A 12039-nucleotide genomic window follows, 5' to 3' on the forward strand; every position below is an offset into this window, starting at 1 on the left:
TAAATTTTGCAGGCTTCCCAGTCCATGGTTGGAGACGAACTGAGTTGCAAATCTTGCGGGCCCTAGCGTGGGGCATTTGAAATTCTACTTTCTGATTGGCTGATTCATGTGCCACGCATGCGCTTTATCCACCCACACACATAACACGCACCAACGAACACACAGAACTGTCCGACCACGGCAGGGAAAATTTTTCTCCCATAGAAAATAATAAGTGTAATAAATTGCACGACTCATCAACGGTTGATTTAAGACAGAAGTGTCATAGAAGAAAAAATGCTTAGAATTGCGTAAAGTATAAGGTGAGTTAGCCACTTTTGTTGTCAGTGAGTTGGGTGGAAGTACGAAAAAATACCACCTGTCATTGTGATTGGCGGAAGTATGTCGCGTTTAACTCGTTTATTATCAACTTGTGAGAGAAATGTCATAGAAGAAAAGATTCTTAGAATGACCAATTCTACTGGAAAATGTTAATGAAGTCAAAAATCGGATGAAGGCAACGTGTAAAATTTGACCGATTATTATTCCTGGATTACCACAGCTACTGGGGATTTTTATAAACCTGCCTCTAAAAGCTACAAATGAGGTTTTAGAAAAGCGTTAATGTTTCGCCGTGTACCAGCAGCTGACCGTATTTAACATTCATGACGCGCATTTTTATATGTGAAAGCTGGCTGTCAAATGCAAGTGAGGTTAACTTGGATTAGGTTAGGTTTGGCTGGGTTAGGTTTGATTAAATCATTAAATTTGCCATCGCTTTGACACGGGATACACTGATGCATCCAGTCAGAGAGACGGTTGGTAAACAATGCTGGCAGTCAGAGAGACCATCGGTAAACACTGCCGCGGGTGGCCTGGCCGCTTCCTTAACTACCCAAAAATAGGTTTATTTTGTCGTTTTCCAATCACTTCATGCAGTCACAACTCATTAGTTAACTATCTGTGTTGCATATGTACCAAAATTACTTGAGATTGTGGGTTTGTTATAATGCAGGTGGAATCACCACACCCATTTGTATGAATTACCCGGTATGCTTATTTGGATCAAGTTTGTTTTAATGTTTCATTCTCTTTCAAATAATTTTTAAGATGCTGTAAAGTTTTGTGTGGTGTAGCTAGCAATTATCCAGTTAAACATACACTTGTACCAGTAGAAGGACCTTACCAATTCACTTCATATTCCTCCAGTTTGTTTTTTGGGTATAACTTTAGAAGTAACCAACGTTACCAATTTTCATTATATTACGTCCCTGAACTATTCTAACTAAGACTTACCTTTTAAACCTAGTTTGAGTTGGGGGAGCAAATTTTGTAGGGGTAGTCATATAGTGGCTTAGGTTAGGCTGTCGCTCAGTAACGGATGAATGTTGCGCCACATTGGCTGGTGCAGGCTTGTGTACTCGGTCTATGTCAGGCCCTAGGTTAGGTTAGGTTAGGTTTGGGTTAGTTTAATGCAAAAAAGTGTGTTTTTAATTAATCTTGATCTTGATTTTGGGGGATAAACTCATTTTTGGAAATCTTACACAAAATTCCAAAAGGGAGATTTTCCCCCCAAAATGAGGGTCAAAACAAATTAAAGCACAGTATTTTGCTTTGGAAACCATAAAAATAATAATAAAAGAAAACATTGGTTACTTTTAAAAATTTACTTTTTTTTGTATTAGCGTGACTGTTTTCAGGGTGGTAAATTACCTTTCCTGCAGAAAATTTCCCACTGTTCTTATCATCACGTTCCTAAAGCCATACCTACGATTCTTTGTCTTACAGTACTCTGCGTACTCAAAGGCGGTTTTCATGTCCTAACTTTCCAACTGGAGGCTAGGTTAGGTTAGGTCAGATTAGATAAAATTAAATTATTACGTACAGTTAAGGTAGGTTAGGTTAGGTTAGATTAAATTAAATTATTAGGTACAGTTAAGGTAGGTCAGGTTAGGTTAGATTAAATTTAATTAGGCAGACATGGGGTAATCGTAATCAATTACAGACTTGTGTAATTGTAATCGTAATTTACTTAGGCATTTTTTTCAAAGTAACCACAATTGTAATCGATTACTCTCATGTTGTAATCATAATCATTGTTACTTTTACGATTACAAGGCCCCAGATAAATTATTCTTCCACAAATACTTGTCAAGAATAAAATACTGTAGTTCAGTGTCAAACAGTCAAATATACACCATAAAAGTCCATAAGTAATATGAAAACAAAAGTGAATTGTAGGTTATCACTTAGAAGCTTCCATATAATATCCTGCCTAAGCTAGAATAATATCACCTGGGAAGATGTCAGTTGGTAGAAAAGTTAATAGAATGAAAGGGTCAAGGACAAAGTGAAGAAAAGTCTTGGTGCTTGAATTATTAAAACACATTTGTTTTGTAAATTGGTAAAAAAATAGAGGAACAATTTACCAGACATAGCACTGTACAGTACAGTATATTTTATCCAGAGTAACAGTTGCCATAGGTCCTGCAGAGCTTAACCCTGTGTTCTTCCTTACTTAGGCAATTCTTATTAAAATGATTTGCATATAAGATATATATCCCTAGAAAATATCAGTTTTATATTACTGGACGATGTTTTTGCTTTTAAAAACTAACCAGCTATTTAGTTAATCAGTGTCAAGTATGAAAGAAACGTGCTCATACTTATATAGTGCATAACAGTACATGTAATCATGAGTACTTCTTATGTAATCATAATCGATTACTCTTACTTTTACTGTAATCATAATTGTAATCGTAATCTGAAGTTTGCAGAGTAATTGTATTCGTAATCGATTACAATACCCCTGTAATCGCCCCATGCCTGTTATTAGGTACAGTTAAGCTAAGTTAGGTTAGATTAAATTTAATTAAATTATTAGGTACAGTTAAGATAGGTTAGGTTAGATTAAATTAAATTTAATTAAATTATTAGGTACAGTTAAGCTAGGTTAGGTTAGATTAAATTAAATTTAATTAAATTATTAGGTACAGTTAAGCTAGGTTAGGTTAGTTTTTGTTAACACTTACGTTAGGACTCCTTTCACCATTATAGCAGACAGATTGAACAAGTTGACACAGCAGAACACAGCTAAAAACAAAGGCGAAACAGATTTTGCATGAATCGTTTATGTACTACCGCAGAAAAGTATATGTAACAGACTATCAGGAAGAAGAACTGGCTGTGGAAGATGCTTTTACTGCTTCATATAATGCGTATCTTTACTGTTATCTAAAACTGACTCGTTTTCATGACCAAATGAGAAACTTAGCATTAATTTGGGGAATTATTTTACACTGTGGATTTTGAAAAGGTCTTGATGGTTGACTTTTTTTTTCTTTTTTACACTACACAGGCTTCATGAGTACTGTCCCACTACACAGGCTTCATCAGTACTGTCCCACTACACAGGCTTCATCAGTACTGTCCCACTACACAGGCTTCATCAGTACTGTCCCACTACACAGGCTTCATCAGTACTGTCCCACTACACAGGCTTCATCAGTACTGTCCCACTACACAGGCTTCATCAGTACTGTCCCACTACATAGGCTTCATCAGTACTATGCCACTACACAGGCTTCATCAGTACTATGCCACTACACAGGCTTCATCAATACTATCCCAGTACACAGGCTTCATCAGTACTATCCCACTACATAGGCTTCATCAATACTATCCCAGTACACAGGCTTCATCAGTACTATCCCACTACACAGGCTTCATCAATACTATCCCAGTACACAGGCTTCATCAGTATTGTCCCATTACACAGGCTTCATCAGCACCTGTAGGCTACATCAGTATGCAAACTTCATCAGTACATTAGTAATATTTGCAAATTCATTATAAGTAATAAAGGAATCCACAGATTTTCAAAATCTGGCAAGTCAGGCTGGCTTTTCAGGAATTAAAATGAAAGAGAATTGTATGTTTTATAATTGTGAAGGTTATTTGAGGCCCTGTGCGGTGTATGATACACAAACAGCATTTTTTATAAGTGCCAAAAAACATGGTCAGAGTTTGTAATGTTTGATTAGTGATAACGCCAAAACTATTATAGCTAGGGTTATGCTGTTTGCAGTATGTTAAAGCTGAATGTCTCTACATTATCCAACAACTTTTTGGTAAAGAAACTATTATTTTTTATATTTTTCCAGTCAATTTGGAAAAATATTAGACATCGCGGTTTTACGTTGCATGCAGTTGTGTGATCTTTGCACAGCAATAACACAAAAACTAGTACCATAGGCCTATAGCTAGAGGATTCCTTTATGTTTTAAAATGAAGTTGAATTTCAGTAGACTGGTTGCAAAATTTTATGCAAAGTTATCATCAATGAAAATAACTTTCCTAAAATTTTGGAAAGATTATTCATAATTGTTGTTTTATTTGCTTACCAAGTACTTGTACTGTGTGATTTGTGAACGGTAGACATTCTTGTTCTGTGAAAATAGTTGACACAGGCACAACACCATGGTTGTACATACTTTGGTGTTGTGTTACAATCCTGGTATTTTACAGGTTGTAGGTGCAAGCAAACCTGGTAATAATAACAAGAAAGGTTCCTAAACCAAGGGATTTCCCCGGATGGAGACAGTGCAATATTAAGGCAATAAAAACAAAAGAAAATAATAATAATAATAAGAAGAATGTAAGTACAAGAAAAAGACATTGTTGCATTAAAAAGCAACATTGCAATAAAAATAATAACCTTATTGACAGAATTAATAAATAATAAAGAATAAATAACCAAAATCAATGACACAGGAAAAAACATTAATAATGGTTAGTATTATAGTGGTTATTCTTTTTACTGACAACACAATGTCAGCACTCCTGCAGTGGTGTTGTGTGAAGAATTGGTCAATTATCCATTCCATTAGCTATCAGTACCGTAGGCTGTGTCTAGTCCAAAGTCATCAACAAAAGGGTCAATCAGGCGAGGGATATGGCACTTATCCAGTGTCTTTTTCATCACAGACATAGTGCATGGTGTTATAGTCTGGGTCATCCACCTCCTGGTCCTCATCATGTGCACATACATGACCACAAAGCTGTTGTTGCTGTGCCACAAGCCCTTCCAGGCATGCCCTTTTTAGTGGAGGGACAAAGAATGGCAGGAATAAGTTCAGGTCCTTTGTTTTTGTCTTCTTCAGCAAACGTTCCTCCTCGTATTTTGGATTCATCGTCACAGTGTCCAGGTGGAAGTTCCCGTGCACAAAGGTTTGCTGGTGAGGCTGCATGCGTACTTTGGTGGCCAGTGCATCACTAGCCCCATAGTGGTCCTTGAGGAGTTATCCTTCCTTGTACGCGTCTGTTATCATGTTTCGGTTGCCTTGGAACATATACCCTCAGGCCCTCTGGATTGTTACAGCCTTAGTGAGGGCTTGGAGTTCTAAAAAGCCTTCTCACTGCAGGTGCAAGACCCTGAATTTTTTGCTTGCAGAACGGATGATGTCAGCGTAGTCATCTGGGGTCAGATTTACATCATGCAGCCATATACATTTCTCAGGTACCCCAAATGACCCATCACACTTTAAGTAAGAGTAACTAGCAACAAAAATAATGAACTTAAGGCAGTTCAGTCACATGCACACTGGCCATGTCCCGGGCACTTGGTAACCAAACTCTGCGCATGTTTCAGCCAAGTGCTCATGGGCACTTGAGTATCACATTCCTCCAATATTTTGTCCAAATACAGGTTGAGCACGCTTTGGTCGAAATTGATGTTTGTTTTCATGGCTTTCCAACCTTATGGTCAAAGGAGTTTCATAACATCCATCACCTCCACATGAAAATACAGTAATCGCTCATTTATCCGGACTTAATACAGCCAAAGGCATGTCCTGGTAGTGGCAATATCCGGATAATGAACACTATTCTCCTATCATACCCAGACCCTACCAATGCCCAACCTCCATCCTATACCTAACCTATTTGTACAGTACCTGTGCTTAATTTGACAGTGTTTTTGGGCAGTTCAGGCAAATTTAGACATCAAAACACTCTTAGGAATATCCAAAGTAATGCTAAACTCCAAGAAAACCATGCAGGAAAAAAAAAATAAATGAAAACCCCAGAACTCCCTACCTATACACTACTGTATGTACAGTACCCCTCCTAATTTTGGCACTGTTTTCCAGTCATTCTGCCATATTTTGACATCAGGACATACATATGATTATCCAAAATAATGGCACTGTTCGTAGGTCAATCTGCCATATTTAGACATCAAGACACACATAGGAATATTCAGTGTAATGCTAAACACCAATAAAACCATGCAAAAATACGCTGAAAACCAAAAAACACCCTGCCTATTCACTACCGTATGTACAGTAGCCCCCCTAATTTTGGCAGTGTTTTCCGGTCATTCTGCCATACTGAGACATCCAGACACACATAGGATTATCCATTTTCATGCTAAACATCAAAAAAACAATGCATAAATAACAATATCCACAAAAAACCTGAAGACGGTTTGAAAATCAGATATCTGTGACGAGTGATTGCTCTTAGGGCTGAAAAAAAAAACATCCACAGCCAAATATGTCACCGGAAATTGGTTATATTGGTATAAATGATATACCATCATCTTTGCTGGTGTTTATACTATAAGGTAAGCTAATAAAAACACAAAACTGATAAGTAAAAGTACAGAAATGGAGTGAGAATAAAGTGTTCAAGTGTTAAATTTACCTTAATATAACTTCCCACCATCCTAGTGCAAAATTTTGTCAGCATCTCCCAAGAGTTAAGCATATGTCTAGATGCAAAATTTCATGAGCTTGAGGATTCTGTGGAATTTCGAGATGACCAATAGTAGTTGAATAAATCGCAAATCTTTAAAAACTCACAAATGTTACCACCACAGAGTAGGGTAGGGACTGAGGGAGTGAGGGGGGAGCCAGGAGTGTATGGAGGAGGGATGGGAGGGGGGGAGAAGCAAGGATATGGGCAGGATTCTCCCCCTTCTGTCAAGAGGCAGACGGGTGTTTTTACCGTACATTTACTTGTGGCTTGCAGTCTGTTAGACGCTGAGTGGCCATGCGGAAACACATCTCATTGTGTTCAGGTGACTTTAAATGTTTAGTAGAGAGGCGGATGGCCGCTGTCACTGAACGTGTACCCCTGGATTGCGGTCTGTGTTTGTTGGTGGTGGCAGCTGGGAAAGACTAAGCCCGGTGGCCGTGTGACTTTGGACATTCGCTGGGGATGTGTACGGACGTTTTGACACCTCTTGTGGGTTACAGTCGTATTACTCAGGTGCTGGAGGTTCATTGGGAGTGATTGGATGCGTGTGCAGCTTTGACTGTTCAGTACAGGGGTGGACGGATATTTTAGCTCTGGTTGTGGGTTATGGCCTACTTCCCGCTCACGGCTGGAACCCAGCGGCCACAATTCCAAATGTTTGACCATGTCGGCTGGCCGGCCGAAGTTCTCAGAGACTTTTACGTCTGGATAATAGCAAGTTAATTTGGATGATGGTTTAACAGAGCCAAGGTCCAGCATCCAGGTAACGAACACGTCTGGATACTGCATGTCTGGATAAACGAGGGACTACTGTACATACTTTGATGGACTGTGGGATAGCATTATCTTGATTTTTAGGATGATGACGCTTGTGTATCATACTCCATACAGACCTTATTTGTCCTTGGATAGGTTTGCCATGTATAATACAGTACCCATAAATAATTATGGATTTTTTTTTTTTTTTACCTCACCTTTGTTTTTATTTTTTATTATTGGTTCAAATGAAACTTTTCATGTTTCAGTTGTTTTAATGATCATTTTTATTGGAAATGCCTTATCTTACCATTTTCAACCCCCTCCCCCTTTCCCATGGCGAAAAAAGGTATTTCTGACAAAAACGATGATTTAAAAATTGATCGAAACAAATGAAAACTCCCCCCCCCCCCAAAAAAAAAAAAAAAAAAAGCCATGTCAAAACCAGGGCCTGTATTTATCATTAGCTGGCAACATTCACAAGGGGCCTGGTAAAGTCCCAAGCCAGTGAACCGTTCACAAATATGCAAATGACCATAAGAGTTATTTATCAACCTTGTAAAGTGGTCCTAATGCTGCGAACTCATCCCAGCAGTGTGGCAAGTCTGCTCGTGGTGCAGGCATCTTTTAAGGAGTTAGGAGGCGTTCACAAGAGGTGAGTCGGCGACGGTATAAACACAAACAGTTGACCACTGCTTACACCAATCGTGGAATTTTTCACCACGGAGTGGCTTCCTCAGTGGATGTGATGATGAAGAGTTAGGAAATGATACCATTTATACCGGGAATGAATTATATTTGTGACAAACTTGGTGAGAAATGAGATAACCAGCTACATACGATGAAGTAATGCTGTCTACCCGGAAATGAAACGTGCTCTGACCCTTTGGTATATGGCACAGTGTGGCAGTGCAACGATGACAATTTTAGGTTGTCACAACCAACAGTCAGCCAAGTGACCATGCTGACGTTTGAAGTTCTGGTTACACTGGAAATAATAGTCATTTGCTTCCAATGGATACTTGAGATATTCAAAGAAAGCAGGCAGAATTTTCAGAGAAGGCAGGCAGAATAATCAGGGAAAGCAGGCAGAATATTCAAAGAAGGCAGGCAGAATATTTGAAGAAATCAAGCAGAATATTCAAGGAAAGCAGTCAGATGATTCAAAGAAATAAGGGAGAATATGTAAGGAAAACTGGCAAACGTAACACAACTGTTAACATTTTAGTTTATTAATCTGAAATGTATGTCAGGAAAGGAGATTGTGCAGTTTTGTAGTTCATAGTTTAAGCATAGAGATGCACACAAATACACTTGGTACTGACAGATTATGTTCTTGTGTACAGCGTGGTGCTTGACAGTGTTGTGGATACGAGAGTGGTGAGAGGATGATCGGGAAGTCTGTCATTTCATATGGCTGTGGTATGGAAGGTAAAGCTGGGAAGAATAAGACTAAAAGTGAGAGAGAAGAGCAGTCAAGGCAAAAAACTGAAAGTGAAGAAACAAAGAAAACAGCAATTGTCTGATGAATATATGGAGGAAGTGGGTGGAACAGATAAAATGAATGATAAAACATGGTGGGGTAGGATATAGGGTGGTGGGATAAAGAGGGAGAAGTGGCAAGAGTGGATGCAGAAAGGTACTCATATGAAAGAAGAGAGCACACTGACAGTAAAGCATTCAAAGAGATTAATATGAAGGAAAAAAAATAGTAGGTAAATGAGGATCTTGGAAGACAAATGAAAATAAATGAACAACTCTTAGGAACATCTCACAGTAGTGAAATGTTTTGGAGCTTGGGAATGGACTCTTGTGGAAGGGGAAGGCCACTGTGATAAAGCGGCCCCAGGTACCTTACTGGGGGAGACTTCATGCTCCAGACTCCCTCATGACATCAACCATCCAGACTGCCATTAACCCTTTCTGTGCTGGAGCCTATGTTGGCTTTTGGGCGTCCAGTGCCAAGGGTGTGGGAGGCTGAGTGACCCCTCAGTGCCAACCGTTTTCAACTGTTTTCATTTTTCCATGAGGCATTTAGTAGGAGGTGGTTGGATGTGGTATATGTGCAGGAAGTCAGGTATAGCGGAGGATCGGCCAGAATGATTGCAGGGAGGGTTTGTTATTACAAGTTGTTTTGGCAGAGTAGAACAGGTGGGTGAGAAATAGGGGCGTGGAAGAAGTTGAGAGGCGGAAGAGAGAGTTATATGTAGAAAGAAAGAGAGAGGTGAAAAGAGTAGTAAGAGAGAGTAAGAAGAGAGTGGATGAGGAATTTAGAAGGAATTTGAGTGTAAAGTGGAGGGACTGTAAGAAAATGTTCTGGAAAGAGGTGAAAAGAGTAAGACAGGGTGGAAGTGAAGTTAGCAGGGGAGTGAAAGATAAAAATGGTAGATTACTAGTGGAGAAGGGAGAAAAAGTGAGCAGATGGAGAGAACACTTTAAGGAATTGTTGAACATAGAGGATGGAAGTAATGCGAGTATAAGTGGCTGGGGAATGGCTGGGAGGAGGGAGGTGAGAAGACAGGAAGAAATCAGTAGGATAGAAGTTATGGCAACAATGAAGAAAGTTAAATCGGGGAAAGCCCCAGGAATTGATGGAGTGTGTGGTGAAATGCTGAAGCATGGGGGAGAGATAGTAGTAGAATGGATGTGGAAGATGTGCAGATTGGCCTGGGAGGAAGGTAGAGTCCCAGAGGATTGGAAGTCAGGTATAATTATTCCCTTGTACAAAGGAAAAGGGGAAAAAAAAGTGTGTGGTAATCATAGGGGCATTTGTCTTCTTAGTATAATAGGAAAAGTGTATGGGAGGATACTTATTGACAGAGTTAGAGAAAGAACAGAGAAATTAGTTGGAGAAGAACAGGGAGGCTTTAGGAAGGGAGGAGGTTGTGTAGATCAGATATTCATTCTTAAATCTTTAGTGGAAAAGTTTCTAGAGAAGAGAAAGAAGTTGTATGCGGCTTTCATGGATTTGGAGAAAGCATATGACAGGGTGGATAGAGAAGTATTGTGGAAAGTGTTAAGAATATATGGAGTAGATGGGAAGTTGTTGAATGCTGTGAAGAGTATGTACGATGGTGCGAAGGCTGCAGTGCGTGTGGATGGTGAATTAAGTGAATTTTTCTCTTTGAAAGTTGGGTTGAAACAGGGATGTGTCATGTCTCCATGGTTGTTCAATCTTTACATGGATGGGGTAATAAAAGTGGTACAAGGTAGGGTAGTGGATGTTGGAGTGGCCCTGGTGAGAGAGGATAGTGTTTGGAACCTTGTACTGTTGTTTGCAGATGATACTGTGTTGTTGAGTGAAGACGAAGGGGAGCTGCAAGGCTTGGTGGATGAGTTTGGGAGAGTGTGTAAGAAACGGAATCTAAAGGTGAATGTAGGGAAGAGTAAAGTGATGGTCTTTGAGAGAGGTGAAGTCAGTGAATGTACAGCGAGGTTGGATGGTGAGGAATTGGAAAATGTGAGTACGTTTAAGTACTTGGGTAGTGTGATGAATAAGGATGGAGGTTTGGAGGGTGAAGTGCTTGAAAGGGTACAGCAGGGAAGAAAGGTTGCTGGTTCTTTGAAAGCAGTGATAAGAAACAGGGAAGTGAGCATGGAAGTGAAAAAGTTACTACATGACAGTATTGTGATACCAACTCTAACGTACGGAAGTGAAGCTTGGACGTTGTTGGAAGGACACAAGTCAAGAGTGAGAGCAGTGGAAATGAGTTATTTAAGAGGAGCCTGTGGAGTCACATGGAGAGACGGGCTGACGAATGAGGATATAAAGGAGCTTTGTGGTGTGGATGTGGATGTGATAGGAAGCGTTATGAGGAACACACTGAGGTGGTTTGGCCATGTGGAGAGGATGGAGGGTGAAAGACTGACGAAGAGAGTGTATGTGAGTGAGGTGGAGGGGGGAAGAGGGAGGGGGAGGCCGAGGATGAGATGGCGGGATGGGGTGGAGAGGTATATGAGAGAGGGGGGTGTGAGTTGGGAGCAGGGCAGTGAGATGGCGCGGGACAGGGCGACTTGGAGGCGATTTGTTTGTGGCCACCCCAAACGGGATTGAGGCGTCTGGCAATAGATAGATAGATAGATAGGACAGATGGATATGGTGGCGTGGAGACGTTGGTTGGGGAGAAATGGGTGGAATATGTCATGAATGTTATGAGAGTCAGTGATAGCATAATAGTAATGAAAATTTTGTTTGGTTGGATAATGGTTGCTTTTATATTGGCGTATGCCCCACGGGCAGGCTTGGATGAGGTAGTGAAGGATAGATTTTGGGATGACTTAAGACGTGTAGTAAGTGGTATGGGGGCCAATGAGATTGTAGTGTTAGGAGGGTATTTAAATGGTCATGTAGGTGAAGAAGCTCAAGGATATGAAGGAGTACAGTTGCCTCCACTGGTCCATTGACCACTCAGTGTTTTCATTGTGTGGGCTGTCTGAGGTGTGAACCACCCGAGTATTAGAACGTGTATTGGAAGCAAAGTTGGGTGAGGCAGGCAGTGGATGGTTGGTGCTTTTATGCGGGGGTAGAGGAGGTAGAGGGTTTGG

The sequence above is a fragment of the Coenobita brevimanus genome, chromosome 106, assembly GCF_032717465.1.
Source record: "Coenobita brevimanus isolate Jiangsu-jjx chromosome 106, ASM3271746v2, whole genome shotgun sequence".
Taxonomy (NCBI): domain Eukaryota; kingdom Metazoa; phylum Arthropoda; class Malacostraca; order Decapoda; family Coenobitidae; genus Coenobita; species Coenobita brevimanus.